At 40.0% G+C, this 5024-nt stretch overlaps 1 non-coding gene across 1 annotated transcript; it reads right to left on the bottom strand.

The window, feature by feature from the left end:
- Positions 1-1239: 1239 nt before the first annotated feature.
- Positions 1240-1346, bottom strand: LOC141694225 (small nucleolar RNA R71). Its single transcript, XR_012563548.1, has one exon. It is a non-coding gene; the product is annotated as a small nucleolar RNA R71 (small nucleolar RNA).
- Positions 1347-5024: the final 3678 nt, after the last annotated feature.

Raw genomic sequence — 5024 nt, 5'->3', positions numbered from 1 at the left:
TAAACTTTCAACATGTAGGGAGCAAGATTACTTGAATATAAGATGGATGTTTGAGTGAAAGAATGGAGAAAAGAAAGGGGATGGGGGCTTCGGCTATGGTGATTGCCGAGAGGGAGGAAAAACCGAGAGGTGAGGGAGGAGGGAGGGAGGAGAGAGTGAGGGTGGAGTGTGGAGTGGGGTGAATGATCACAACACTTTGTACTTTGGGTATTTATGATTTTGATTGATTGAAATAAGTGAGTGGAAATGAGAATTTACAAGATTAACCTTCCCACATACTAAGACGATTTTGCATGCAAGGACAAAGGAGTAATTTGGTTAGCAAGATGAGAGTTAGTGGGGTTGTAATTGTCCTTTTTAGCCCTTTAGTTGAATAGAAGAGAGTTTGCATGCAAGGATATTCATGTAATTTGATAAATATGACAACTAAAATTTTTAATGATTTATTTTTATAAAATAAAATACAAGTTCAAAAATTATGAAATTTATACCATAAAATAACTTGGATTTTTAGAGACTTTATAAAATCATTTTCAAAATTTGTGAACAAAATACCTTTTAAAAGAAATTTTTTCCAAAGCTTAGAATATTCCTTATAAATCAATAATAAAGAAATTAAATAAACTCTTGCTTTGAAAAATCATATACTACACAAAGCAAATTTATAATGCAGAAATTTTCACTCACACTAGCGTACAATCATTGAATATATTTTCGTTTGACTTTAATATTATACCAAATCCATAAATAATATTACATAAAATTCCGGTCGTAACAGTAAGAGAACTCTGGATCAAGCCGAGGAAGAAGCTGTAGTGATTTGAAGGGAAGTTTTTGAGGATGAAGAAAAAGTCGAGGAACCAACTTTAGTTGTGATGGGAGATCAAGCTGAAAATCCTAAGGTCAATGATATTCAGTCAAGCATCATCCGACCAGCCATCTCGGCTAACACTTTTGAGATCAAGTCGAGCACGATTCAGATGATACAGAACTCAGTTCAGTTTGGGGGTTCTCCTACAGAAGACCCCAACATGCACATCAGGGATTTTTATCGAGATCTGCGACACTTTCAAGTTCAATGGGGTGACTGAAGATGCTATCAAGCTGAGACTTTTTCCATTCTCTCTGAGGGACAAAGTAAATTGCTGGTTATATTCTCGACCACCAAGGTCTATCACCACATGGGAGGATCTTGCTCAAAAGTTTCTCACTAAATTCTTTCCTATGGCGAAAACTGCTACAATCAAGAATGCTCTTACTTAGTTTGCTCAGCAAACTGGAGAATCTCTGTGTGAGGCTTGGGATCGATATAAGGAGATGCTAAGGAACTGCCCACACCATGGCATGCATGATTGGATGATTATAAACTATTTCGATAATGGATTGGGTTCTACTTCTAGACCCATGCTCGATACAGAATCAGGAGGAGCCTTGTGGGCTAAGAGCTACAATGTAACTTATGAATTGATCAAACTGATGGCTGCTAATGAATACTAGAATCCTTCTCAGAGGCTAACTCAGGGTAAAGTAGCAGGAATTTTGGAGTTGGATGCAATAACTGCTATAGCTGCCTAACTTAAGGATTTGACGATGAAGGTGGACACTTTGGCTAATTATGGAGTTAATCAAATCACTAGTGTTTGTGAGCTTTGTGCGGGGGCACATAAAACTGAGCAGTGTGCTACTTCTAGCGAATCAACTCAATTTGTGAGCAACTTTTAGAGATCGCAGCAACAAGCTCCAACCACTTATCATCCAAATAACCGCAATCATCCTAACTTCCGCTGGAGTAATAATCCGGATGCGGTACAACAATCTTATCAGTCATACACAGCAAAACAGTATAACCCTCCTGGTTTTTAGCAACTGCAATATGCCCCTAGGAAACAACTTCAACTTCAGCAGCTGCCGCAAGCTAATGAAAAATCTGAATTGGAGGAGTTGAGGCTCATGTGCAAGAGCCAAGCTATGTCTATCAAGACCTTGGAGAATCAGATTGGCCAAATTGCTAATGTATTACTGAATCGTCAACCTAGCACGTTTCCGAGCAATATTGAAGTTCCAGGAAAGAAGGAAGCTAAGGAGCATGTGAAGGCAATTACATTGAGGTCTGGTAAGGTTGCAAATCCTGAAAATGTAAAGACTCCAGAATATGAAGTTGAGGCTGAAGAAGAAGTGCAGAAGGAAGCAGAAGTGGAACCAAGGAAGACTACTGTTGAGGACACTCCTCTCGAGGGTAATACAGGGAAGAAACATATCTATCCTCCACCTCCTTTTCCTAAGAGGCTGTAGAAGAAAAAGCTGGATAAGCAGTTTGAGAAATTTTTGGAGGTGTTTAAGAAACTTCACATCAACATACCTTTCGCTGAAGCTCTTGAGCAAATTCCTAGTTACGCGAAGTTCATGAAATGTATTCTTTCTAGGAAGGTGAAGCTTGATGACTTAGAGACCGTTGCTCTCACGGAGGAATGTAGTGCTGTGCTACAACAAAAGTTGCCTCCGAAGCTTAAAGATCCTGGAAGCTTCACTATTCCATGTACCATTGGAAAGGTGTCATTTGACAAGTGTCTATGTGACTTGGGAGCTAGCATCAATCTGATGCCTTTGTCAATCTTCAAGAAATTGGACTTTCCTGATCCAAAGCCTACTTGTATGACTTTGCAGTTGGCCGACTGTTCTATTACATATCCGTGAGGTATTTGGAGGTTTTCTTGGTCAAGGTGGATAAACTCATCTTCCCTATTGATTTCGTAATTCTTGATTTCGAGGAGGATAAGAAGATTCCCATAATCTTGGGAAGACCTTTCTTGGCTACTGACCGAACCTTGATAGATGTGAAGAAAGGTGAGCTCACCATGCGAGTGATGGATTAGGATATAACTTTTAATATGTTCAATGCCATGAAGTTTCCTACGGAAAATGAGGAGTGCTTAAAAGTGGAGTTGGTTGATTCTGTGGTTTCTGCAGAACTTGATCAATTGCTAAGATCTGATGCCTTAGATAAGGCCTTGTTGGGGAATTCTGATAGTGAAGATGATGAAGGGGATGAGCATTTGCAATTTTTGAATGCTTCTCCCTGGAAGAGGAAGATTGATATGCCTTTTGAATCTCCGGGAATGGAGGAGTTGAACAAAGCTCCTAAGCGCCTTAAGCCATCTATTGAGGAATCCCCTATTCTTGAGCTTAAGCCTTTACCTGAACATTTGAGGTATGCGTTTTTAGGTGATGCATCTACTTTGCCTGTTATTATTGCATCTGACATTTCAGGTAGCGACGAGAAGAAGCCTTTGAGAATTCTTAGATAATTCAAATCGGTAATTGGTTAGACTATAGCAGATATCAAAGGAATCAGCCCTTCTTATTGTATGCATAAAATTCTGCTAGAGGAAGGTAGCAAGCCTACTGTTGAGCAACAAAAAAGGTTAAACCATATCATGAAGGAAGTCGTGAAGAAGGAAATTCTTAAGTGGCTGGATTCAGGGATCATCTATCCCATTTCTGACAGTTCTTGGGTGAGTCTGGTTCAGTGTGTACCAAAGAAAGGAGGTATCACAGTCGTTGCTAATGAGAAGAATGAGCTCATTCCTACTCGAACAGTCATGGGGTGGAGAGTTTGCATGGATTACAGGAAACTGTGCAAGGCCACAAGAAAAGATCACTTCTCTCTGCCATTTATTGAACAGATGCTTGACAGATTGGCTGGGCATGAGTAGTACTGTCTTCTGGATGGTTATTCTGGTTATAATCAAATTTGCATTGCTCTAGAATATCAGGAGAAGACTACTTTCACTTGTCCATTTGGTACTTTCTCTTTTCGAAGGGTTTCTTTTGGGTTATGTGGAGCACCGACCATATTTTAGAGATGCATGATGGCTATCTTCTCTGATATGATTGGTCAGAATGTGGAGGTGTTCATGGACGATTTCTCTGTGTTTGGTGATTCATTTGATGAGTGCTTGTAGAATCTAGACGAGGTTCTCAAGAGGTGTGTTGAGACCAATCTGGTTCTCGATTGGGAGAAATGTCATTTTATGGTGCGACAGGGCATTATTCTTGAGCACAAGGTCTCTAGCAAAGGTCTTGAGGTGGACAAAGCCAAAGTGGGGGTCATTGAAAATCTCCCCCCACCAATTTTTGTTAAGGGAGTTCGCCGTTTTCTTGGCCATGCGGGCTTCTACAGGCGGTTCATCAAGGACTTCTCAAAAATTTCTAAATCTTTGTGCAATCTTCTGGAGAAGGATATTCCGTTTAAGTTTGATGACGAGTGTGTGGTTGCTTTTGAGTTCTTAAAGAAGAGTTTAATCACGGCACATGTCATAACTGCACCCGATTGGAGTGAACCTTTTGAGATGATATGCGATGTAAGTGACTATGCAGTTGGAACAGTTCTTGGGAAAAGAAAGAACAACATATTTCATGTGGTCTACTATGCTAGTAAGATCCTAAATGGTGCTCAACTGAATTATACTACTACAGAGAAAGAACTTTTGGCTATTCTCTATGGTTTTCAGAAATTTCGATCTTATCAGCTTGGGACGAAGGTGACAGTTTTCATTGATCATGCTGTAATTCGATATCTCGTCTCAAAGAAGGAATCGAAGCCTAGATTAATCAGATGGGTTTTTTTGCTTCAAGAATTCGAGTTAGGGATCAAGGACAAAAAAGGGACTGAAAATCAAGTCGTTGATCATCTCTCGCGTTTAGAGGATCCAAGTACAACTTCACTGGATAAGATAATAATAAATGAGTCTTTTCCCAATGAGCAGCTGTTTGAAGTGCAAGAGGGAGAACCGTGGTTTGCAGACATTTTGAACTACCTTGTGAGTAATATCATGCCTCCCAACTTGACATACGCTCAAAGGAAGAAGTTTCTTCATGAAGTGAAGTGGTATATATGGGATGAGCCGTTTCTTTTTCTACAAGGAGCAGACCAAATCATCAGGAGATGTATTCCTTACAGCGAAATGGGGGGGGGGGATCTTGCGAGATTGCCACTCAACGACTTATGGAGGACACTATGATGG

This window comes from Apium graveolens, chromosome 10, assembly GCF_009905375.1.
Source record: "Apium graveolens cultivar Ventura chromosome 10, ASM990537v1, whole genome shotgun sequence".
NCBI lineage: Eukaryota > Viridiplantae > Streptophyta > Magnoliopsida > Apiales > Apiaceae > Apium > Apium graveolens.
Note: the sequence above shows the minus strand (reverse complement) of the source record. Positions and strands in the feature narration are given on the sequence as shown.